Source organism: Chlamydotis macqueenii, chromosome 10 (assembly GCF_036417535.1).
Source record: "Chlamydotis macqueenii isolate bChlMac1 chromosome 10, bChlMac1.mat, whole genome shotgun sequence".
NCBI classification, from domain to species: domain Eukaryota; kingdom Metazoa; phylum Chordata; class Aves; order Otidiformes; family Otididae; genus Chlamydotis; species Chlamydotis macqueenii.
In genome coordinates this window covers 10,668,138-10,694,992 of record NC_141565.1, presented here as the reverse complement: position 1 = coordinate 10,694,992, position 26,855 = coordinate 10,668,138, and positions in this window count along the sequence as shown.

Here is a 26,855-nt window from a genome sequence, read left to right as displayed (position 1 = left end):
GGGTCCCAAAAATGCCAGCTCCATCTATTCCCCTACGGACATGATTCCCAGGCACGCAAGATCCTGGCTTGGTCACCGGGAGGGCAAACCCACCCGTCCGTCCCTCCCCTGCAGAACCTTGCGCAAGTCTCAATTTCATCTCTTCTGTGGGACACAAAGGTCACATGGGTGAATTTTCCCCAAGCAATCGCAGGGTAAAACCAGCAAGGTTTCCTTTGGCTCTGGCTGAGGGGGGGTGTTCCTCCAGGAGATGCTTTTTTTTTGTTTGTTTGTTTTTGTTTTTTTCCCCCAGCAGATGAGAGGGTGTTTCCAGTGAGATAGTAGGCATGGATGAGAGGGAAGAAGTGCCAGGACATCATGGTGAAAGGGATCGTTGTTGTATTTTGAGGAGCTTCCCAAATTTAAATTACGTGGGAGCAGGAGTAAGATGGCTGAAACAGAGATCCCTCATTTGAAATGTCCTTTTTTCTTCCCCCTATGCTACCTCCTTCACCAGATTGGAGAACAGGAGGTAGTGGCTGCATTCAAATGTTTGGTAGCTCCCTTGGCTTGTTTTCTTTATTTAGCACATCCTAAATGTGGCTACACAAAAACATCCTAAACCCAGCCTGGAAAGAGAGACTCTTAATCAGAATTTTTGCTTGTGCTGGCACTGAGCAGCCCTGGTGAAGCTGTTATTCACCCCGTTGTGCTCTCCAAGCCCTCCTCCCCACTGGCACTTGAGCTCTGTAGGAGCATGGCAGATCCCACCTCACCTCCATGCTCCCACCCCAACCAGGAGCATCCCCATCTCCTCGCGTGAGAAGGACGTGTTTGTAGCAGGCCTTTCTGACCTGCTTTTAAAGTGCAAGTCGAGGCTGAAAATGAATGTTGTAGGAGACTGACCTGGTGGGAGCATCCCTCCCTCTGGCTGATCCTGGGTCAAACGCTCTCAGTTTACAAGTCGCCAACTCCCACGGTAGCCAGGCGGCTCCTGCCTCCAAACCCGAGTGGTAGGAAAGACCCCACATCTGGGACATTGCATGAAGAAGTTGACACTAGTAGCAGAAGGTGACCCTGGGCCTGCTCCTGGCCTCCCATCCCCTTAGTGCCCAAGAGTTGGCTTTGGTGCAGGAAGGGCTGAGGACCAGCCTGGGTGGCTGGAGATGTGGTTCTGGTGCCGGTGCTACCCTGTGACTGCAGACACCTCGTTTCACCTGGCTGGGACCACTTCCCTTGTGGACCCCGCTCTATTTATTGGCATTTCTCAGAAAGAGGGTCTGTCAGTCACCACAATTTTAAATTCTCAGCACAGAGCAGCTCGGATGCTGCTGTTTCTACAGCGCACTTAGCCGAGGTGATTCAGTGAAGCGCGGCTTCACACAGAGGCAGCTCAAGGTTGGATGCTCTGGTGTTCAATATCAAGTGAGTGCATGCTGCAGCCTTTTTCTCAGCATGGGCTCCGCTTTCTCTAGTCTACCCAGCTCCGGGAAGACTTGTGCACAGTTAGTTTCTTTGAGGACTCTGCCCTTCTGGCAAAATTGGTTGAAACTGGCCAGTGAGTTCAGAAGTTTTATTAGGGAGAGAGAGACCACACCCACAGCACAATCACAAAAGAGTTGTTTCTCTAGGAAACTAGACTGGAAAAAAAAAAGTTGTTTAAGTAAGCAAATATGTTTCTTGGAGACACTAGGGCAGGGGAGGTGGTAGGGGAAATGTGTGTTTATATAGCTGTTGACCCAACCTCCTCTTAAGCATTAGTTTCTTGTTTTAAATCTCTTTATCCCTCTTTATGCCCATTTTTATAATGTTGGTTATTAGTTCTAATGACTTGCTCTGCCCTATGCTGCCACCTCCATCTTAGCAACCATCTCAGTTTTGCTGCAGGACTCCGCGGACCACTTTGTTGAGATCAGCCCATCCAAATAACTTTACGTATATAAACAACGAATCCAGTCAGGGAGAGGGATTGGCCGGGCCCCGTGAAGGGCATAGATGTGAGCAAAATTAATTGGTGGCTCAAGCTCTTCTATAAAGCTCCCATTTCAGGGTTTGCAAACTGGCTTCCTCTGTCAGCTCCAAAGCATCAGAGCTGCTAATCCCAGGGCAGTAAAGGCCCTTTTGGTCTGAGCTGTCAGCCAAAAATTCAAGTGCCTGCGAGTTGTTCTAGTTTTGCCGAAAATGGGTGCAGCAGTCAGGTGTCCCTTTGATGCGCTCCTGTTTATTTACAAAGAGCCTGAAAGGTCTCGTTCCCCCGAAGGTGGCAGGAAACAGGCAGGGACAGAATTTGGTACCTTGTTCTTCCTGTCAGGGCCGGTCTCACATGTGAGCAAACAGCGGGCGCGTGGTGAGCTGCCGTGAGGCCGAACAGCCCCCCGTCCCCTTATTTTCCACCCCTGGATGCCTGTGTGGGTCTCCCTTTCACTTTCCTCCTGGCTGGCTCGATGCAGGAAATCAGGCTGATTGAAAAATAAAGGGGAGGGAAAAAAAAATTGAAAAAAGATGAAAAATGTGTTTCTTTAAAAACAGAAGAAAAAAAGAATTAAAGATCATTTTAATTAGGTTTGAAAAATCTACAGCGGAGTTGACAGGCGGGCTGACAGGGTTCCCTTTCACCGGATCGCCCGGCTCCGGGCTTTTCATCTTGCGTGTGGAATATTTTGACATTCATGCTTTCTTGGCTCCATTTGGAGAGCCCAGTGGAACCTGCAGCCTAATTAAATGTAACAATTCCTGAAAATGAGGGTTGTTATTTTTTTTCCTAAGGATAATAATGGAGGTTTTATTTTAAAAAGAGCTAATCTATTTACTCTAGGCTGCCTGCTTCCTGACCCGGCCTCAGCACCTGAGGGGACAGGAACAGAACGAATTAGACAAGGGCTTAGTCACTGGAAAAGATGAGGGTGTTAATGTGTGTGTGCGTGCACGTGTGTCCCGCGTGCTCCACTTGAAGAGTTGAGAAGTAGAAGGTTAGGAGGCTCAGATTTTCCCTGGCAGCTGACTTTTTTCCCTTACTTTTGTGGCTCGGCACTGGTTTTTAGCCAGGGTCAGACCCAGCGGGCTCTAAAGGGGCTGAAGGCAGCGCTGTGGGGCTGCATGGTCCCTTCTCAGTAGCCAGCAGCTTGCAGCGGAGCGGCAGCCGGCGGCTTTGCAAACCCAGGCCTGTGCAAGCCATGCAACGACAGAGCCTTTGTATCGAGTGCTGCATGAAACAAGGAGGCAAAGGAGAAGGAAAACGCCAGTCTGTATTGTCGAGGACTGGATGTGGCCAAGTTTGCACCAGTGATTGCAGCTTTTGGTGCCCAGAGCTTTCCTTCAGAGCTTTTGCCTGCACTGTTTCATTCTGACCATGGTGCAGCTCCTGGTCCCTTGAGCACACCCCTGCATCCTCATGACTGATGAAGCATGGACAAGCTCCAGGAGAAAGTTGAGTTGGAGTCATCTGCTTGTGCCCATCGCTGTGCATTCCTGGTGCTGTTGTGTCTCACGTCTGGCAGCAGCCACCCCTGCACCGCTCAGGCCCAATGGCTTTTGGCTTCCCATGGGCTGACTGGCACTGAGAGCGGCGCCAGCGCGAGGGCAGCGAGTTCCTCTTTCATCTGAATGTGTAGTGCGGTCTCCCAGGCTGACGTGGAGGTGACGGTGGCAGAGGCTGAGGAACTCTCCCTACCATTCCACATGTGGTGGATGGCTTCCCTGTGGCATTCGATTCGGCATTGCTCATAAAATCACCCCACAACTTCCCATCAGCTGATGTGCCTATCGCTCAGCCAAGAGCAACATAGAAGGACACAAGCCATGCCAACCACTCACGGCCCTTCCCTCTCTCCGTGTCCTCCTGCAGCTCCAGGGAGGTCCCCTCCAGCACCAGAAATCAAAGCTTCAGTGCCACTCGCCCCTGGCTGGTGGTGGCGGGACCGGCTAATGGTGCCCAGTGCCTTTCCCAGCCGGCAGCGTGATGGCAGCAATGGATCAGCAGCCGGTGGACTTGTCAAAGGCATTCCTCCACTTTAATCCTATTGACAGGGACTACTGCCTGGAACAGGAACTGCGGGGTGAGCCATGTCAACAGCAGATTCTTATTACAGATAATATTGATGGGGCCTTTACTTGAATAATGAAGGGAAGAGCCCTCTGCTTTGACGTTTGTCTCCAAAACCTAGAATTACTAAGAGTTTAACCATCGGAGGGGAGCTTAAGATAGTTGCATCTTAAAGGATCTGCTTTCTTGTTGCATTGAAGGCTGGGGAAAGGAGTTTAGCCCGTACGCTGGGAGCTCCGCGCTGACCTTTTCACTGCTCTTAATAAATGTTACAGTTAAATAAAGTCGGATGGATTTTTCTATCTACTGTAGTGTGTTATCCACTTTCTGGGAAAAAAAAAAAAGGTAAAAAACCCCAAATCCCTGTTTAATATCACTGCTACTCATTATCTTTGCTAGCTGCAGGGCAGAAGGCAAGGAGGAAGGGCAGAGGCAGGACAATTCAGGCCGTATTATCAGGGTAATTCCTACCACTGCACATGATTATGTGTCTCTCTATATGGGTGAATCAGAGCTGTTTAAATCAGTTATGATCTTATGGCCAAAGCTCAAACCAGAATCAGCAGCTCTGGAAATGTTTGGGGCAAGTTTTGTTTGGTTGTTTTTAATTTACTTTCTTCTTTTCCATTCTTTAAAAAGAGGGGGGGTGGGGGGAAAAGCTACCTCTGTCGGGTCTGTATCGCTTGGTTCCCTACAGGAGTGGAGACACCGGAGCTGCAGGGGGGAGGCTGCCTGGGAAGTCAAATGAAGGCAGAAGTCATCAACTGTTCCAGGAAATAACCTGTCCTTGCACATTTCCTCACGTTTGGGCTTCAATATTGTGATTGCAAGCACTGTGATGAGAGAAGGTAAGGAAGGAAGATGGGGCTAAATGGTGGCATCCCCATTCTTGGATTTTAAATGTAACCAGGAGATCGAAGGTGTTCCTCTGAAGCCTTATTCTAGAGACAACTCTAGATGGGTTTGGACCTCTAAATCCCATTGGAGCCGATGAGGAAGAGAGCAGGCAAGGTTGGCTTTTGGCCACTTTTATACCTCCCAGATCCTAGAGCTGGCCCAGGACTGAACTGGCAGGTGGTTTAAGTTAGAGCAGCCACGGGGCTGCTCTAACTTAAGCCAGCTGGAATATCTTCTGGGGCTGGTTCTACCAGCCAAGGTTTGCTGGATTACAGCAAAAGCCTCCAGCCCACCCCGTGTGGCCTACAGAAGAGGACCAGGGAGCAGATGACATGAAAATGTCAGGGCAGTTCCCAGCTGGTGCTTTAGGACAGCTCTAATTCCTTCAGTCTGCTGCAGAAAATTAATATCTGGTCCAAGGGAGCCTGCTTTCGTGGTATTTTTAGTCTGATTTTGAAGACCCTAGGAGTTTTGGATTGCCCTTAAGTTTCTGAATTTTGGGCTTTTTCTGACTTGAACTTTAAATATTTTCCATACATAAACAGCAGCCACAAAATTTCAGGTTGGATGACTTGTGTTTTAGATTTTTTTTTTAAATTTGCCAAAACAAGACAGAAGTAAAATCTCCAGGCAGTCCAGTTACTCTCCTCATCTGAGTGTGTCTCCTCCCTCTGAAACAGGTTCCTGAGACAGGGATGGAGTGGCCTCTCTTGGCATGTTTCTTAAAAGTGCAAAGGGAAGGCCCAGCAAACACAGAAGGGCCCATCCTTGGGGTCGGTGAACGACCCCTGGCATGTAATGGGGTGCATAACGCGGCAGCCCATGCTCTCTGTGTGCACCCTGCCCCTCTGAGCAATGTTTGGCTCACTGTCCATATCTACATGCAGTGTTTTAACCTCCTCAGATCTTCTGTTTTACCCAGAAAAGCTCATGTGGGGACTCATTTTCCTGTAAGGACAGACCCCCCAGGACCATCTCTTAGAGTAACTTTGAAGCCCCACTGAGCTGCAAGCTGCCATCCCTTTCAGCCGAGATTGATGTCCCTCTACTTCCTGATGGCCGAGGTGTGGCAAAGAAACTCTGCCCTGATCCTAACAACGGGGGACAATTGACCCAACCTGACATCAGGCGCTGCGGTTACACACAGAGCCTTTCCCAGGAGGGACGTCTCCAGGAAATGCTGGCAGTGGGTGGCACCTTGTGCCCGGTGGGAATGGAGCAGGCGCAGGGCTGGGATGCTGCCAGCCCTTGGGCCAGGCAGGGAGCAAGCAGCTTTGGAGAAAGCATCTGACCAAGGCATGTGCCTGAAAAGGACTGTAAAAATACCCATGCCTAAGCTCTTTCTCCACAAGGTTTTCCAAACTGGTAGAGGCTTGCAGCAAGGGGGGAATAGGGATGTTCCCTTGAGGCACTGATGCAGCACATAGGTCTGCCCTGACACCCTGACTAGAAATGTTAATCCTTAGCCTTTTTGTCTCAACCGGGTGCCCATGAGATCCCACACACCAGGATCTGTGGTGAGGGTCCTGCCCAGCTGCAGCATGAGTCAGCTAGAGCCTGGGACTGTCTGCACCAGAGCTAGGGAGAAGCCCTGACCAGGCTGTGGGAGGTAGTGGGCACAAGCTCAAGAGATGGAGAGATAAAACAACTTGAAGTTGTCCGTGAGCCTCTCTTACTGCTGTGGCTGTGGACACGGCCAAGACCATTCGTGGTCCCACACTGGGAAGGGTGAGCAGAGCAGCGTGTGGCTCCAAGACCCCATGTCCCAGGGAAATACCACCCTCTCATCTCCATGTCGCTACACTGGGAGCTGAAATCTGGACAGTGCAAGCCATTGGTGGTACCTGTGGAATTAGCTGGCCCTTCATGTGACCCCCAAGGGCCCAAAAATCAATTGGGTCCTTCAGGTAATGAGGGTTTTTTAATCACCTACTTAAAAAGAAAAGTGATAAATATTGGTTCACCCATGTTCATTTTTTTTTGTTTAGAAGGTGCTTAAGGATGTGCTGAGCTTGTATTTCTCAGTTTTTCTCTAGAACGTGGAGGCTCGTGAACTGTTTGTTCCTTTTTCTTCTCTTTTTAAGATGAAATCTGAGATTTTTGCAAAATACATTGGAGCAAGAAGCTGGGGAGGGGGTAAAGAAAAACATCAAGTACTGTAGGACTAAAACTGCAAGAGTTGGCAACATTGATTTGTTGTTGTTCTTTTTCTTTCCATCTCCCAGAGAAAAAGAAAACACCCCCCATTTTGCTGAACCCCAGCAGGGTGAACAGAGGGAAAAGGTGCTTCAGGGCAGGAAGAAACTGTGAAGAAATAGGTTTGCAAACTCCATTTATATTGGATTGTTTGAAAATTGTCCTGAGAGTTGCCTTCTGGGGACAGCTGTCCTGCTCTGAGGAGCAAGCGCAGAGATGTGTGTGGAGAGAAGCTGTATGGGGCTCTTGGGCTGGGACAGGACTCAGGTTGCAGTCGCCTCTGGTTGCGCTCGGGTCTCAGCAGTGCCAGCTCCTCAAGGAGGGCAAGGAGAGGCTGGGCGTGCAGAAGAAAGGCTCCATTAAACCCTTCCTCCCCATAGGACCAACATCTCTGTCTGCAACAGAAGTCCCAGTTGGCCCAGTCCTGGTAAGCGGAGAGGTGGAAAAAGAACTGGCAATGGGTGCCATTACCCCCACGCACCTCCCTGCCGATCATCTAGAAGTCATGGCATTGCTGTAATGCTCCCCTGCTCAAGAAGACATGCAGAAGGACCTGAGTCTGTGCTGGAGGTGTGCATGGGATGGTGGCACCCAACCGCAGCTCTGGTGCTTGCACTCCCGAGCCACCGGCAGCGGCACAAGTCAATAAACAGAGGCTCAGCAAAGTAGGACATTGCCCTTAACTTATTGCCTCCCAAGGGATGTTGCCCCTGGGCGTAAGGATGCTGATGTGGATCTCCGCTAATGTGACCACAGCCAGTAACTACTCTGGGCTGTTTAACAGCAGAAATGAATGCGTCTATCTCGCCTTGACTGCACGTGGCGTGCACAGGGGGACTGTTACTCATTAGTGCTCGCAATAATTGGCAAGAGCTGCTGGAACGGAGGTTGAGCTCCAACTGCTATTCCTGCCTGTCCTCCTTCGCTTGTGCTCGTATCTTTCTCAGACCTCCTTCCTTTTGGGTTGAAATTTTCCATGCTTCGTCTTAGCCCAATGATGCAGTTTTGCTGAAGGTATGGTGGTTGGAGCCCACTTTATGGAGCTCCTTGCTAATCTCTGCTCCATGGTGGATGTCCATCTTTTCTATCTGAGGAGACACCAGCCTGAAGAAAATCTTTAGAGGATGGATTCTGATTTATTTACTTGTTTATTTATTTGGAAATGTGACTTACAAAAAACTTACATTTCAGTCAACTGGAACTTAAAAGGAAATCTTTTATTTAGATCTCCCCCAGTGGAAAACCGAACCGCTCTGGCAGAATTAAATTTTTTCCATGGAACATTCAGATTTTGTGAAAACTACATTTTCTATTGAAAAGTAATACTTTGATCATTAGTTTTTGATCTGCTCTACTTTTTAAGGATGATTCAAAAACATAAAGGCAAAAATCTCCCCTTCCTACATCTAATGTATCAACTTTTTTTTTTTCCTAGCATGACTTCAATTCCATCTCCTTAGTGAGGAGGCTAGAAAAATTATTCAGCTTAAGGAAAGCATTTTATCAGTTATAAAGCTGTGGAAATTTAAAATGAGTATCTTAGTGCAAGTATTGGATTTACAGCTTGCCTTTCCTTCCTATCTGGGTCGAGAACGCTGGACTTAAAAATCTAGTGTTAAATTAGTTAAGAGTATCTCTCGTAGGAGGCTTTGGTCTGGTGGTGGTTGCATGTGTTTTTGGTTTTTTGTTTTGTTTTTTTTTTTAAGGACACCTGAAATACAGAAAAATCTGTTTAGGACTGAAGGACTAAAAATTACCTCTGGGAACTGGGAGACCTCCATTCATGGCGGTTCTGTAACAGCGATTCAAGGGTTGGATTTATCCTTTACAGGGAGTCTTGTGGTTTAATACATGTTTTTACCCTTGATTTTCAAACTTAGATTGTTTTCCTTAGCGTTCTTTTTCTTAGAAAGTTGGGATAATGGAATACTAATCTTAGCTAATTAAATCTTCAAAAGTTTTCAAGTTCCAGTTCAAGGATTAACGGCATTACAAAGTTAATAAAAGGTCATCGTGCAAATGTGACATTTTCTCTATTCCCTTCTCTACTCCATTGCGTTGGGGCAACTTTTTCAATGTTCAGAGATTGTCCCTGTGAGTAGATATCAATTTGGTGCTTTCAGACATGCACAGAGGTGTACAAAATTGGTGTAGTCTATGCACTGAACGCATGAAATAGTTCCTTGAATGCACAATGCATTCAAAATGGCTAATTTGCAAAATGCCCAGAATGCATGATGGTGGATGACTTGATTTGAAATGTTAGAATAGGTGATAAGAAAGTAATGCTATAGAATCATTGATATATATTTCAAACAACTTCCACTTAAAGGGGAAAAAATATATTTCTAATTAACATAACAGATAAGAACAACTGTGACACTTTAAATAAATGCAATGTATTTGATTTTAAAGTAGAATTTAAGATTCTAGGAATGTGTTCAAGAGAGAAAAACTATGTGCTTGGAGTTGAAAATGAAGAGTTACTATAGATCATCTTTAAAAACTGAGCAACCTACAGAACTCCTTTGTTCCTAATGGCCTTCAGCACAGAGCCTCCTAGGAACTGGGAGTGGGTCTAATTAAGAGAGCTGACAAAAGGGAGGGCCCTGCAAGGGAAGGTTCAACTAGGGCTTCTTTTCCATGCCAATAGGCATGCAAGGAGAAGACATCCAAAGATCTAGCCATGGCGGAAGTAACTCTTGAGGAATGCTACCTCCTTGCAGATTTTAAAATAAAATGCAGGGCGGGTGACAACTTAGATGTTAGATATCACGGACGTTATGTTGACCATTGGATGGAGACTTGGTAGCCAGTTCGGTGAGTAGTTTTGCTTACTTTTTGGATGTGTCATCCTAGGTCTTGTGTTGGGCTAAGTTCCTATGGCTCCTCCGAAGATACATGGGCAGGAGCTGGAGGTGGACGGTTGTACGGCAGAAAGGGGGAAGGGGGATCTCCTGCCAGCACTTCTATCTGCAGACCCCATCACCAGGATGAATTAAAAAATACTGATTTCCAAGCACTTTCTTCTCATTTCTTAGCTGTGCTCAGGCAAAGCTGTTATTAATCCAGGAGGAGTCTGCCTGAGCAAGAACTCTCCAGAGTCCAAAATATTTTGCACAGAGTAAATATAAGAATTATTCACCTACCACAGAACAGCATCAGCCTCTGGGTGGAATGCAGGAGCTGTTTAACAGCGCGCAGCAATGTCTCCCCAAAGGTTTGGACAGGAGTTGAAGGTTTGTGTATGTCCAGTTGAAACTACAACTGGAAGCAATGAGCAGCGAGGTGGGCTCCCTCCCTTGCCTTGGTACTGGATGGGCTCAGAGGGGCAAGCACCACCTACCCAAGTACCACACCACTCCTTCTAGGACACTAGGAGATTTTTCTGGAGCTCGCCCATCTGACCCAGTCCTCCACATGAGATCTGGCAAGATAATCGCTCCAAGTGTCTGGGTAAGTACTGTAAAATGCTTCAAATAAATGAATAGAAATCATCTGCTTCATAAATGCCAAGGGCTTTCAACATGTCGTTTCTTAGTAAACAAAGAATTTCAGCACGACAATATCTTAGGATGTTATTGGCCGTATTTGTTCCCTCGTGCATATTGAAGCGAGTGTGAAGAGTCGCACAGCCATCCTTCACGTCCTCCTTCGGCTCGGAGGTTTTCTCCCTGCCGCAGTGGAGATGAGGGGGCTGCTCTGGCTACCCCTGAACAGACTGATCTGCCCCCAGTCCCCAAAACTCCTGTTTCTGTGGTGGCGAAGGGCAGGTGGAAGTTCTGCTCATGCTTGGTTTTACACAAAGTGCCATATACTATGATTAGAAAAAAAAACAAAACACATCCTTTTTTTTTTTCTTTTTGCGGACATTAGAATGCAATAAAAATATGTGTGTGCTTCCCCCCTCGCCCCCCAGCTAAATTGATTACATCTGGTGGCATGAAAAAAAATAGCCAAAATGTCAGACTGAGTCACACAGCCCCCTTGGGTGGTTATATTTATTTCAGGGTTGGAGCACTCATCAAAACAATTTATCCTTGGCTCTCCCTCTCAGCTTTCCCATCTCTGTGCTTACAAATTCTTCCCTCTTCCCTAACACTTGTATTTAGCCCTAAGCCCTCTCTTTCCTTTCTCCATCTTTTCCTTCTCCATGTCCTCTGACCTGGCTCCGTCCCCCTCCTTTCCCTTTACTACATCAACCCCAGCAAACCTGGTAGCTGCAATTCTTTGCTGGGAATAGCAGGGGAAGCTGGAGCACAGGCAAGGCTTGATGTTTCTAACTCTGTCACCTATTTAGGGTCTCGTTTCACATTGCTTGGGTTGAAGGGACATGGTAAAACGCGTGAGTGAGCTCCCTACTGTGGTTCACATAATCCCTGTGACCATGGGGAAGCTGGAGTGGGACCGTGCCTGCTGGGATGGCCATGGCTCCATCTCCAGCCTTGCCTGCTCTCCCTTGGCTGCCCTGACCTGCTGCAGTGGTGGAGGTGGATCTGTTGGCTCTCTTTTGGTGGGTTATTTTTCAGATTTGGTTGATCTGTGTCCCGTGTTTTCTCTCTGGCAGGAAGGATCACTGAAAGCATCTTCAGGGTGAGGAGAGTCTGTGCTGCAGTGGGTGGGGAGGACCTCATGTCCGAGAACACAAAATCTCCTTTCCATCTCTTTTTCTAAACCTCATCTTTCTGCCTAAATCACAAGGAGAATGGCCATCTCCTGCCCACAGCCCTGGGGACACCCTGTATATCTTGGTCTATAACCCTGTTGTGATCTGCTGCCAGGTTATGCCTGCTCTCCTACCTTAGGCCAACCACAGTTGCAGAAGATCAAGCACTTAAGGATTCTCGTGGATGGAAATGGCTGCAGAAATGTGTTTTTCTTGTTTTTTCTCTTCCATGATGATGAAAGGTCCTGTCTGGCAGGAGCAGGGACTGAAGCTCTTGGTTGCTCTTTCTCTTGGGATGGAGCATTGCCCTGCACAGAAAGACTCCCTCGCTTTCTTCACCCCTCCTACAGGGATCAATGACAGATGAGGAAGGCAGGGTTACCCTCAGCTATGTTGGCTGGGAGAGGACTTGAGAAGCTCCTGGCACCACCACCTCTGAATTTAACGCTCTGTCCCATCCCTTGTGCCTCCCACTCCCAGCCTGGGCAGCAGGCTCCTGTTATACAGTGTGCCACATTTTTCTTCTGTGGTAAGTCAGAGTCCCCTGGGATCTGGTATTGTGCTTTTTTTTTTTTTTTTTCCCCAGGTATTTTTGTCTGTGAACCACAGAAAACTGAATAGCAGGAAATGAAGTGCAGATTGAGAATATGGTTGAGTGCACTTGCTAAAATAAAACATTGGGGGGAGGGAGAGATTCTTTTATAAATAGAAAATGAAGGGTGTTTACTTTCTATTGATGAAGTATTTAATTGTGCTGAGGGTTTGAGAGATGTTCTTAGTGGCGTCTCAGACTCAGCAATGGCTAGAAATGCCAGTGGTCTTTGGTACAAATACCTCGCTAGGTAGAACTCATCTGTTTTGTGGCTGGGATGGGCAAGGGGATGTCAGGACTTTCTGGTCATCTCTGACGTGCCACAGTTGTGCTAGGAGGGCCAGAGAACTCCACTGGTATCTTCTCAAACTGGGCTAGACTCTAAGATGACCCAAAGGCTTCTTGAGTGGATGTGTTTGACAGCAGAAGAGAAAGTCTCTGCCCGTTGCCTCTGGTCGGTGTGCTTTGGCTTTGGCTGGACATGCTTGCCCAAGTGGTGATTTTGGTCTCTGTGGTCAGTTTGGCCTTCAGTCTCCATACAGAGTCTGCCAGCAAAGCAGGCCACACCAGAGAGCCTCTGCTGAGCTGGTGCAACGCATACAGACACCTGAGCTAGTGCTGAAATGACCCTGTTGAGGAAGATAGGCTAACCTGCACGTTGTCACCACACTGCCAACCCTGTGCTGCTTCTGGGATGCTTCCTGAAGGTAACATGCTGAACTCTGCATGGGCATCACATTGCGTTGTGGAGCTGTGCCGCAGAGCCTTAGAGCCTGCTTGCTCTCTGTTGCGCCTCTGTTCTTTTCTTATGCAAGGCAAGCAGCACAAGCAAGTGCAGGGTGTGGAGATAAGGCTGTGACCTTTTAGATTATTCTGTTGCTCTACAACAAATGCTGGATGGGTCCAGCCAGGCAGCTGGACTCTTTCATGAGGTTAAATTAATCTCATTAATTCAGATGTCTAAAAGTAGCAACCTTAAGTCTAGAGTTCATCTCCCATCTTTGGAGCTGTCCTCTCCTCCTCATGTTTCTGAATCGCTGTCTGAAAGATTGTACTTTTGTTTGTTTTGATCTAGTGAAGGATTATGAGGCTTCAAAAGCAGAGGAGACCAAGATGCTTGGAATCTCCATGACAGGCCTGTGCATCTTTACAAGAAGCATAGGTGCCACCAAGAGGTGAATTAAATGGACATTTGTTTGGTCTTAGCTGTGTAAAGTGTCCAGGGAAGCTTTTAAGCACATACCAAAGTCAGGGAGAGCTAGCCACCTTTATCGAAGCTTGCTGGTGTCAGATTCTAAGTGAACAGAAATTGGACACACTGATGGCCTTTCAGAGAGACCAATTATTGATTGTACAAATGTCCGTGAAGCAAAACTGTCATAAAGGAACACCAAGAGAGTGTTCCTATCTCAACCAGCCTTCACCCCTTCCCTTGCACAGGGAAAGCCATCGTTCCCTTTAGCTATGAGAGCCATTGGTGCCGCTGCCTCTGCTTCCAGGCCAGATGGGAACTGGGGATCTACTGGAAATGCTCAAGCTCTTCCATCTGTCCCTAAGGCCATGCAGTAGAGCATGTAGAGATGATCCAGACCTCTTTGTCTTGTCTATCTTACCTATTTACACCAAGTGGCTATTTTCAAAAGTCCTGTCTTGACACTTCAGCAGGGGAAAATGTCAGTTATGCAGCCTCCAGATGAAACAGCCACCAGCCCAACAGAGGCCTCATCTGCAAAGGAATTGAAAGTTCATTTGCCTTCCTTGAGGATAAAAGCCTCTCGGCAGCTTGTTGTGAGCTCCCACAAGAAGAGCTGAATCCTGATGCATGAGAGTGGGTCCCTGTGCTGGCCAGTGTGTCGGCAGAAAGTGGAAGGGGGATTCAGGCAGAGAAGAAATTCTAGAGGGGAGAATAGATGCAAGAGATTCCTAGGAATGTTACAGAAATCAACATCCCCCCCTCTGCTCCTTCCAAACCAACCCACCTAAAAAATGCCGTTTTGTGGGCTATTTTGGAAAGGAGTCCATGCCTGGGGAATTTTTGGCTGGTGCTTATGGCTTTTAGAAGTTTCTGGGAGATCAGACGAATAGAAACAGGAACCAGATGGGACTTCTAGCTGCTGGAAAAAAAAAAAAAAGAAACAAAAAAAAGGGGGGAAAAAATCCATTCCTTGTTTAAAATGTGAAAAGCACTTGTTCACTTTTGGGGAGTTTTCCCTTTCACCCTGGATTTCTTGTTTTAAATTTACCCAGTTCCATGATATTCTCTTAGGAGATTCATCTCTTTTGTTGCTGTTGCTAGGAATTTTTCTTTCTTTTGCAATAAAAACCAGTTTATTCTTAGGAGAATTTAAGCCTTTGCCTTACTAGATAAAAAGAAAGTCAGTGGTTGGTTTTGGTTTTGCAGCAGCTTCAACATTGCTTGGCCATTTACTCACTGAGTTTATCCCTGTAAGGCTGCAAAACATGACAAAAGGCAGTGGTAGTGGAGAGTAGAGCAAAGTTGGAGACAGCTCTGAGCGATCAAAACCGAGTGCATGTAGGTCCTGTTTGAGGTAAATGGCCATCAAAGGGAGAGATGCACCATACTGGAATGTACGATAAACCCAAACGTGGACATCGGATGCATAGTGCCTGTAGTGACCCAACTTGTCAGGCACAGTGTTGGATTTGCGGTGTCTTGGCTGTTGGGTTTTGGGGCTGTGGATCCAAAAAAACAGGCCTGGTCCAGTCCCAGGCTTCGTTTTATCAGACCTTGGCTCTGGAGCTGGTTCACTTCTGGAAAACATCCCAGAGACTGAATAGGGGCCAAGGAGCATTTTCCAGCTCCTGGGTCCAAGCTGGACTCTGTGTTGGGAGTCGCTGTCCAGCCACAATACTGATCCAGCGCCGTGCTGGGACTGGGCTCAGTTATGTTTCATCCTTGCAGCCTTTTCTTTCCAGGCTGGTGGGAAACAGGGAACCAGTGCGGCAGCTGTGTTACACAGTGCCCCTGCTCTGCTCAGGAGAGCCATGAAGTCTTATTTCCCAGCTGGTAGGAAGGAAGCAAAGTAGATACCACCTTGCAGATGAAGATAATAATTGGATATTACCATACTTGTAGGCTTTGCCACTAATCTTCTTTTAAAGGTTCTGCTTTTAAGGAATTATTTTAATGGCTAATTAGGTTGTTGGTTTGTGTGGTTTTTTTTTTTTTTCCTTCCAGTTCTCCAGATATTTACTGCTTTCTGGAAAAAAAAATGCACTCTTCCCAGGTTCATATCTTGTTTTATAGTCTTCCTTTTCTTGATAATTGTTTCACATTATTTCTTGTGTGCTCTGATCTGCAGCCATTCCCAAGATAGGGTCATCAGCACAAGGCAATGACCCTTGATAAACCTTCACCCGTGGTTTGTGAGTCAGTACAAGAGGAAATCTGTCCCTGGGACTTAATAATGTGCAAACTGTGTTTCTACGGAACTGACTGGAGTCTTCACAGACAACATTAGGACTGTACTGTGTGCTATGATACTTGTTAGTGGTGATGCACAAAGTCAACTGTAGGCATTTGAAGACACAATACTTGATCTTTTGTTCGCATTTTCAAATATGTGTGCATTTGAACACATGGCTTTGGTTCCAAAGTTCATCACAGATGGACCTAACTAAGCCAGCTGCTTAAACCCTCTATTATGGTGACCAATTGATTAGATTAGTTAAAATGAAAAAAAAAAAAGCCTCAAAATGTAAGGCTTTGGTTTTGAGAGTCCAATTTGAGTTCTAACTTTTGTGGCTTTCTTTCTTTTCCTTTGGCTCAGGCTGGTCCGGCAGGATGTCCCGTATTAGAATGCTGCTCGGTTGTTGTTCTTTGTGGTTCCAGAGAGCTGTTTTTTTCAGAAATGTCTGGAAGGAAAGAGGCATAAGGGACTTGGTTCACAGGGTTTTTACAAAAGCTTTTATTTTCCCTTTTTCACCTCCCTTTTTGCTTCTCATGGATCTGATGTTCAAATGTTCTCAGAAGTGACAAGCTGAGATTTTTAAAGCAAAGTGCTTATCACATGACTCAGGTGACTGCTGTTGGGGTTGAAGCAGTATCATCCTAGGAATTTTGTTTGAATTTAGCTTCCAGCTCAAACAAAAGTCATCTGAGTAGGCAAGCTTTTACTGGTTTCACTTTGGCTTCCCACATCGGTTTAATTTGGCCCGTGTTAGCTCAAAATGTCTCCAGCTGTCTAGAAACTTGTTCCTAGCTTGCTGGAACATTTACAGCCCTTTTGGCCAGTGTGACCTTAGTTATAAAGGCGGGCTGTTGTTTATTTCAGATAATTTTTACTAGCTTTATTATATATAAGGCAGCTCAGGTTATTGAAAGAGACAAATGCATTGGTTGCTGTCCTTGCGTTCGCAGGTTTTAAGTTACTGCTGTCCACAATGCTCAGGCGTGAGATCTGCCAGAGAACACCGCCTCATTTTGTTCCATGGGAGTTTTTGCTAATATTTTCTTTTATATTATCACTCTTTTTGTTTCTCTGTTGGGAAGTTTCCATGTGTTTCACACTGAGGACCAAAGTGTCAGAAGATTAAAGGACTGTCTTTTTGCCCAACTAATATGAACTGGATGCTGAACTGTGCACTACTCTGAAAATGAAATGCTTTCTAAAGAAGTAAGTGGTTGGAAGGAAGCAGTGAAAATCCATCAGATTTGCATGGCTAATTAGCTTATCCATTAGTTATTATCCTTGTGTTTACTTGTAATGAGAATCTTCAAAGTTTATTCTACATTGGACATGCAGATAATTTTTTGCTTACATAATATTTCCCATACTAAGACAGTACTGTGATGTGTGCTGTACCTTGACGTACATAATTCTCTCTTTGCCCAGGTGTCCATCTTCTGGAGGGATCCTGCATCCATCAGTAGGGGACGGACCGAGTGCCCAAACAGCCCAGAGTGTGCATTTTCTCTTTCCCTTGAAACTAAGCCTGATTTTTCTGAACTTCTTGGCAGCCAGAGCCCAGCCTTGTTTCATAAGATGTGAGTATTTCTGGATGTCAAATCCTGATTTTCAATTAGCATACCTTGAGTTGTTCAGTTCCTCAGTGCTTAAACAAGTGTTCCTCACTAATACACTGTAGGAAGAAATTTTCCCAGTGTGGCTTTCTGATAGTTTTGTCAGTGTATAATATGATTTTGTAAGAGAAATGTGACTTCTGTAGTTGTTATTTTCAGATCTTCCTTATTCATAAAGGTTGAGAGGATATGTGCTGTCTTCTTTAAAAAAGTTAAAGGTCATCTTTAAATAGCTCCACGAGTTTCTGTATGTCCTACAACTATTTAAATTTATTTATTCTGGGGGGAGAGTTTGTGTCTTAATGTTCAAGTGCCCAAAGCAGGACACAAGAAGCATGTTACCTTTGGATTTTGAAACACTGGGGGCTTAAAAGTAAAATTTGAAGGATTTTGTTTTGTTTTGAAGTCACTATTCTGTCATTCTCTTAGAAGGGTTAGTAGAACTGAAAAAGAGGATTGATGTAATAAACCTGACTTTTGACAGATCTTCCCAAAGAGCTGGATTTGGTACTGCTCTATTCCTCTGCGACTCAGCCAGGCAGGTTGGTATCATTTTTTGTTTTCTGGCATTCACAAACTTCCATGGGACCTATAAAATTTTATATTTACCACAAAAAGTCACCAAATTAAAAATAAATAAATAAATAAGTCTTTTGAGCTTGATGAGGCCTTTATCTCTACAAGGAAAAAAATAAAATCTGCATGTGTGACCTAATTTGTCTATTTTAAGAAAAGTATGTCTGAGCGTGATGTTGTTGTGGAAGCTGATTTTGCCAGCTCGGTGATATTTTTTCCTTTGCCAAAAACCTGCAGGGGTGTCCTGGATTCATTTTGCCCGGAATCAAAGTTCCTGGTGTGTTTGGGACTTTTATCATCACCTACTTCAGACTGGACAAAAGGTGGGAACTGCTGTCCTCTCAAAGCACCTGTCTATTGTTTCTGTAAGTTTGCTATAGAGCTTATAGAAAATATTGTCTCCATGTTGCCTGGAGCACGTACAGAGTGTTTGTTGCCTGGACAGTGGAAGCAGTGACATTCTTTCCTTTGCCCAAATTTCTGTGGTGCTCTCCATACCTTGGTTCTCACAGGTTCCCTGAGCTGGAGATTCATGAGGATGTTCCCAGAGCATCTCAGGACAGCCTGCTCCATGGGGTGCATTCCCCCAGGGCAGGCAGAGAGGAGAGTGCTGAAGTTGACAACGGGTCCAGCTCTGCTCCGGGAAAGCCTGAACGCCCCGATTCAATGAAGGCCACCCATCGCTCACCTCCAAGCACCCGAGCAGCCCTGGGAGGAGACGTGTCCCTACGGCGTGTGCGGTTAAGTGCTTTGCTGAACAGGGGCCAAGGTCCAGCATGGAGCCACCCTGCTCCCGTCGACTCCCTCTTTGGCGCCGCACCGTGGAGTTGGCCCTGGGCTCATGCTGGAGTACGTTACGAAATTCTGGCCCTGACAGAGAGCAGATGCATTATTGGGAAGCCCTCGGGTCATGAGAGGGCTAATAGTCACATTCCTGGCTGGGATGGCGAAAGATTTACGCTGGGCGCTCGTTCGCCTCGCCCTGCACCAGGCCGGCTCCCTACTTCACCGGCCCCCTCGGCTTTAATTGTTGTGTTAATGGCCCTTTTATTTGAAGCAGATCCCCTGGCTTACAGAGGAGAATGTCATTATGTCGTATTTTAGATGTATTTACATTCTCCTTGCCACAGGGATAACGTTCTAATTATTTTCTATAGCTGACAGCACCAGCGTCTCTGGTATTAGGGACCCCTTAGACCTGATTACATGGTCTGTTTTTCTTCAAATCACCCACAAATGACAGTGTGGAGCAGGTTTATAAGCAGTTGACGTACCTTTGCTTAACGCAACTCGCTCCCGAAACAAATGTACCGAAAAGATAATACATGTTTAGAGCATGTGTCTTCTCTTGCGTGAAGGCAGATGGACTTAGGAGGTCAAGCCAATGGCTGACCTCTCCTGACTCCTCAGACTTTGCCACACATCCCCAGCACGGGTGCACAGAGGCAGCGCGGTGCCGCGTAGCGTTTCCCGTGCAAACCATACCCAACAGCCATCTAAAAGGACTGCTGTGAGCTTTACAGCTACTGTGTCAAATGGTGGAGAATGACAGCATGTGAAGGGGACAGAGGTGCAGTGGGAAAGTATGGAGAAATGGAGGATGTTAGCTTATTTTTGCAATGAGGTGTAGGGAGGTACCAAAGCCTGGTCTAGATGGTGCAGTCGTGCCTGTGTGAGAAGTTGTTTTTAGGGGCAAGAGGAGCCAGGGCTCCTTACTGGAGAGAGCTGTGCAACACACAGCAGGCTTGATGGACAGGGTGGTGAGAGGAGACGCCTGGCAGTAGACTGTGTGGGGCTGGTAGACAGAGGTTGGGGACCGCATGGAGAAAAGAGTTGCAATAGAAGACAAGGCAGGAGAAGCCTTGACAGCTTGATGAGAGGGAGGTGGGATGGGGACCTTCACAAGGCTGGAGACAAGAGCAGAGAGGGTGGCTTCAGAGCAAGGGGTGATGCTCAGGAGATGGCCAGGGAGGTATAGGAGCACACAGAAGTAGGGACAGCAATTGAGATAAGGAGAGCGAGAGACACAGTTATTAGAACAGAATGATTTGATTTATCCCGAGTCATTTATTCACCAAATTTTCCCCCTGAGATCTTAAACAGACTGAAGTGGTTTCAAATGTTGTCATTATTTAGAACAATTCAACAAAATGTTTGTTGCTTTGAAAAAAAGGGAGGGGTGAGGGATGGAGAAAAGAAAGAAAGGAAAAATAAAAGCCTGGATGATCTGGTTTGCCACATTTGAATTTTATTGCCGAATTGGGATGGGTCAAGAAAATCCTCTGAGCGGGAGTTTAACTGACAAAGCTGCTTCTGATGTGAAAGCTTACCCAAGCTCAGATGCAGTCACCATGTGTATTCAAACATGAAATGACAAAAAGAGCAAGTATTTGTGCTAGAGGAACCCTGTCGAGGAAATGTTTGTGCACCAGGACATCTCAACACAGAGACAATTTCATTACAAAATTCAGGCGCGTCTTCGTGGAGACTTTTATCCTTGCAGCTCTAGAGATTATTTTATACTTGGAGCTGCTGGGCATGCAAGGCATTTTAAAAGCAAGTAGAAAGGCAAAGACGCTGCCCCGAGGGAGTTACAATTTAAGTCAGACCAAAGCAGAGTGAAAATGCTGGCTGCATGGTATTAAAAAGCAGAAGGTGGGCACTTTTACTTGGAAAGCCAAGGATTCCACTAAGTTGTTTAGTTTTTCTTGTGTGTGTGCGTGGCTTCTGGAGCCATTTTTAACCTTGGCTTAATAGAAATTAGTCTCACTCCTTCCCCCAATAACATTGGAGCCCATCTGCAAGGTTCAGTGAAAGATGTCAGGAGGGTAGAGGTCTTAAAGGTACTGCATTCCTGTTTTGTTTTGTGAAAATAAAAAGCCAGGTAGAGGAGAGACAAGCAAACCATTATTTCAAGAGAAAGAAAAGCTTTTGCATGTGCAGAAGCAGTATTACTAGTCTTCAAAAAATCTGAGAGAGAGGAAAAGAAGGATAGATGCTTTCTTGCAGCCATTGAGGCTGCAGCCATTTGAGAAGTTTCTATCACAGCATGTACATGAGAATTGTCTTTTAAGACACAGAATAATTCAACCATGGGAACACAAAGTCCAAGAAAACGGGATCTTTATTTCCACCTCTCTGGAAGTTACCTGTTTCTTTTTTCATTTATTTGTATGCACTTGGTGGATGGCAGTTTCGGGATGCTTCTTTCAGCTCAACCAGGAATGAGCACAGCATTTCCTGCCTCTGCTGGAGAGCATTTTGAGGATGGGGGTGCTGATGGGTCATCATCCAGTTGGCCACAGTGCAAACAGGAGCTAGAGAGAGGATGGGTTACAATTTCCTTTCTGCTGTTCTTATGTTGGACTGAGTAATGGAACTGAGTACCTGCTACCTTGTTTGGTCAGTTTGATCAATCTGTCGGTTTCCATACGGGAGGAGGAATGACAGTGTGGAACGGGTTCTGTACCACTGCCCATTTGTGGAGTTTCACTGGAGAATATTCAGCTATGTGTGTCCTGTGCAGATTTGCTGCACTGTGAATGTCTGAGCTGTAATGTGGTGAATGCTACTGGAAAGCAAAGGTTTAATTAGCTCTGCTGTTTCAGTGCTTTCCTAAAGTGCATTTGAAATCCTACACTGAGTTGTGAAATTGGTAATCAATGCTGTGTTTGATGATTACTGAAGTTGTGTGGTTTTCTTTATCTTTTTTTCTGAGGAGCCACTGATCGGATGACTTAATTGTCAGAACGCAGCACAAAAGAGTAACTTGCAAGTACTCTGTGAATTATTAAAGAAGAATATTATTAATAGCTTAAAAGAGGAAATGCATGCTAGAATTTTGTGTCATGTTGGCTAATTATCCAGTAGCAGAAAGAAAAAGAAATGTTAAATCTATTAGTTCAGCTTGTTTATTGAAAGTTTTTTGTTGATAACTTTTGAATAGTTGTGCTTGGCAAGCCAAATGTTAGTGTGAAGAGCATACCAGAGATTTGGGAGTTTGTTTTATTTTCTAAAAAAACCCCATGATTGGATCACAGCACACATTGATAGAAAAGCAGCGTAATGTGCTTCTTGTAGGGCTTTTCTCTGAGCGAGTCACACACTATACTGATATAGCCGTCTTCTGAAGGGGTGAATACGTAGTGCAACAGAAAGATAAGAGGGGCCATAGTTTTGTCAGAAGCACTGCAAGACTCTAGACATGCACAGCAAGACATGCAGAAGCAAAACTCTAGAAATGTTTTGGTTCCATAAATCTCTTCTGGTGGAGCCCAGGAGTGAGAGCACCAGCAGGAGCCATGGTGCGAACAGGCTCGGAGCACTATGGTTCTGCCACATAACGAATCCTCTTCTGTGCTGTAGGCACCACCATCGTTATCTCAACTCCAGTGGGGTCTTGGCCAGTGGAGACTCAGAAGTCACACTTCTGCATTGGAGCTCACTTTATCTTCATCAGGAGGTTGGAGGGCTGAGTCAGCCCTGCTGGGATTTGCACCAGTGGTTCCAGGAAGTCTGGGTATTTCAAACCTTAGGCTTAGACCTCTAATCATCCCCTTATCTAAACTGCCTAACATCTGAGTCTGCAAAATTGGGTTGGAAATCTCACACAAACATGCTTTCCCCAGCGGCATTTCTGCGTTTGTTTGCCAGTGGAGCCCGGGACTACAGAAGGGCACAGAAGATTCAGCTTTGAAACCAGAGGTTTAATCAAAGTGTTGCATGAAGGCCTGATCCTTTCTTGATTGATGGCTTGCTTACTGCTTGCTGACAGCTGGAGAGGTTCACCCTTTGGGGCAGAAACCCAGAGTTAACACTCAGAGAGGCAAGTGTTGACCTTCTTGGGCCATAAGTTAGAGGAACTCAGTTCCTTAAAATTAATTTCTGCATCTGCTGGGGATGGAAGGAAAGGGTTGATTGCTTTCTTGTAACTTATAAAGAAATAGTCTCATCCTAAAAGCCCTACAGCTCAATACATGCAGAAATTTTTTAAATTATCCCAGGCGGTTTTTTCAACCCAAGAATTCAAAGACAAATGATGTGAGGTCCTACACCAGCATCTCTGAATCCCTCCCCAGTTATCATCTTCAACCTCACTTGGCCACAAAGCCTGAAGAGCTCAGAGATATGAAATTCTTACAGGTTTTGTGAGAATAGCTAGTTGAATGGGGATGGCAGATTAAATTAGCCCCCATGTTAGGATTAGGTTGCAGTATTAATTCACTCCTTATCCTACAGCGGAGGATCCTAAGCAGAGGCTGGGTCAAGGGGAGAGGTAAAGGGCTTTCTGATGTCCCCTAGCTGAGGAAAAGCTCCAGTCAAAACTCTCACTTTATCACCATCTCATTGTGCAGTGGCACCTTCAAGAACAAACAAACCAGCTTTATTTGTTCCCCATCTCTCAGAGCTGCTTGTGTATATGGTATTTTCATTGATAACTTATGTCTGTGTGGAAGTTCTTCTTTATCTTGGCTTTAGTTCTGTCACCGAAGGAAAGCAGTGTCCCGTGGCTCGATGCTCCATTGAATGGGGTGATAAAGCAGAAAGGAAAGTTTCCAGTTTTGTCCTGCAGTCAAGAATTTACTGGTGTAAATAATTCTCCACAAATCAGTGCTTTGATATATTTGGCTTCTTTCAGAGTACCTGTAAGCAGATGCACGATAAATTTCTCATTTTAACTGATGTTAGCAAATCTCTGGAGAAACCGCCTGCTGTTTGCTGCCCATCTATAGTAGTTAAGCCAGATTCCTCTGTTCTGATTTGTCAGATAGGGTGACTGATGATGTTTGTAAACGTAAATTTTAAGTTTCCTCAAATTCTAGTGTGTAAAGCTTCAAAATAGTCATTTTCTATAAACATTGTTGCTTGAAAAAGTCTTGCCACTTGAATATCTGGTGAAGATGAATGCACATCGCATGCGGAGTTGGCAAAGAGGCACCCATCTCTAAACATACAGTTACTATTAATGGAGATTTCTTTTATCCTCTTTCCAGTTGTACAAACACAACACCACCACCACCCCCGGCAATACTGCATTGTAAATTGCTTTCCTTTTAAAAGCCCTCTCCCCTTAGTGCTTTTCATTCAGGAGATGGGAGACAGCCCTGGGCTTGTTGTCTTCAGATCAAATACAAGCTGCAGACTCTGGGTATTCACCTGAATTATATGAACCTCTGTGCCATAGCTATTTACTTGTTGTGATACATTTCCTTTTCTTGATTAACTAAGCTCTGTAAAGGCACATCTGTTTCGGCATTACCCCCTCAAGGCAGTCTATCAGCCCTGTGTTTTGTAGCATCTTTTTCCTCTCACCTTTTCCTCGCCTTACCCTCTGTGGTCTGCTGCCTTTTTTGTCTCCTGTTCGTGATTTGCGTTAGACTGCAAGGTCCTGGGGCAGGGACTGTGTTGTGGTGGTTGCCTGTGAAAAGCCACTTCTCGTGCAATGGATGTGAGAACTGTTTAGGGAGATGCAAGTGCTGCAGCTCGTTTTGTGGCTGAAGCCCCAAAGGTTGAGCTGGTGGCTGTTTCTCATTAGTTACACAGTGCCTATCTATAGTCTCCTACAGTGCTCCAAGGTCTGGGTACCCTCAGTTTCTTAATTACTGCTGTTCAGCATCCTCAGCACCAGGAAGGTCTAGTCCCCAGTAGTGTACTGAAGTACCAGCACCCTTTAGCGTTTTAAATATAGGCATTGAGTGCTACTTTTAATAGAAACTAAAAGGACTATGATTTGCAGCTAAAATAAGTACAAAATAGTTTGTTAGAATATGCTACTGGAGTCACAGCCTCCACAGGGTATTTCTCTGTTATGCTGTCTGAGTACTGGAGGAGTTTATTGCATGGTTTGCTATGTGGTAGCCAAAAATCCTCTATAAATAGCTGTTGACTTGCACCTAGGAATTGTTTTAGGGAGAACGGAGAGCAGTACCCTTGGCTGATTCTTTGATGATGGGGGCCCTTAGGGACCTGGGTGTTTCCCCAGCACCCTGAGCCAGAGCTGGCATCGCTGTGCTGCCGGGCTGCCCCAGCCCTGGCCGCGGCCATGCCCTGCGGTCCTCTCCGCGGCAAAAGCAGCAAGGAGGTTCGCTCGCCCGGCGGTGGTGGCGTCTGTCGCTGTGCTCTGCTCTCGGGCCTCTCTTGCCCTTTGAAGATTCCCCGTTGTTTGGGCTATTAACATACTTTCGGGGTGGATGTTTATCTTTTTTGAAACTTTTACAGCAGGCATATTGTTAAAGAAAACCCTGAGAAGCTCTTCGCGAGAAAGCACCGCCAGAGCCCTTTGGTGAGCGTAACGCCACTCCGAGCAGCTCTTCCCTTTATTTGATCAGCTTCTAATACCTAACAGTTCTGTAAGTAAACATTTATAGATCAAATCAAAAGCTCGCAAAAGGAAGCACTCTCGATAGATTAAAAGCTAAACTGATCTAAATTAGAAGAGATGCAGAGATAACCTTGCCTGGCTAAAAAGCATATACTATCGGTTGCACGCAGATAATTAAATGAATGAGCCCTTTTCTATTGAACAACTGATGTGCAATTGATAAACTTAATTAATAATTAACTTTTTAATTAAATATCAATTTAAAACAAGTGTGGTAATATGCCACTCGCATTTAATTTTGCTGCCTTTTCTTGATTAAAGAACCATCATTAGGGTTACAGGTATCTGTTTAAGATGCCACTGTGCGCTGCACAGGGAATAAATGTGTCCGCTGGGCACTTGCCAGCGGAGAGATGGTGATAAACAGTAGCAACCAGAGACAAAGCCAACATGCAACCTCAGAGAGGTGGAAGGAACCGCAGATAAACGCACATCCCTGGCCACAGCATTCTTAGCAGCAGAAGGCCTACGTGGGTTACGCCTGTGTTCACTGTTAAGAGGCTGAAAGGGGTACAGAAGAGCTGAGCCCTCCTTGTAAGAGCTCTTTGGGATGAAGGTCCTCCTCAGCTTCATGAACGAAGTAGCTGGATGAAGCCAAGACTAAATATCTAAACCCTGGCCTGTGTAACAGAAGAGAGATCAATCAGTTATTGCCTCATTTCAGCAAAACAATCCTGACTAAGTGAGGGAAAGTTGGGATCTTTTTGCATGTGTCTTCTCACGTGATGCCTTTGTGCAATTCCTATTAGTGCTAATGGGGTAATTGGCTCCCCATAATGTGAACTCCCTATAATGCATCCATGTAACTTGATTTGAGAGTGTAAATCCCATTAGCCTGAATGGTGATCTTTTCTGCCTCTAATTTACCCATTTGATCCTATGAGCACTAACAGCCGATCTCATCTCCCTTTGAAAGCAATAAATAGGCATCTGACTTCCGCTAAATGTTGTTTGCAAGCGTGCATGGCGGTATCACACCTCTGGGTTGGTGCCCCTGTCTGTGCCCCTCCCCAAGTCTGCCCTTGCAAAACATCTGCGCCAAGGCGATATTGCTGCCAGTGAACGCCTGCTTCTCATCTGGCTCCCCACAGCAGCCCCAGCTCTCAGCCTGCGTGTGGTGGCTGCGTCCACGCAGCGTGGGATGGCAGCGGGTGCGTAGGGCTCCCGAGAGATTTGGATGCTTTCTGGGGGTGCATGCAATCAGATGCTGTGGTGCTGGAGTCATAGCAGCTGCTTGGTCCACTGCCTGCCACTCTTGTTGGATACCAGACATTTTGAGATTTATTAATCCCTAGTTATGAGAATAATAAGGGAGCCAATGGCTTATTTTCTGCAGACATTCCCATCCACCATCCACGCTTCATCCTAACTGTGCTTCTTTACTTTTCCCCTCTGTTTAAAAAAAAATTACCTAAAGAGCTCAGCTGTTATTGCTGTACCTAAATATAGCAAAAGAGACTTGAAGCAAACAGCTCCTGCGCA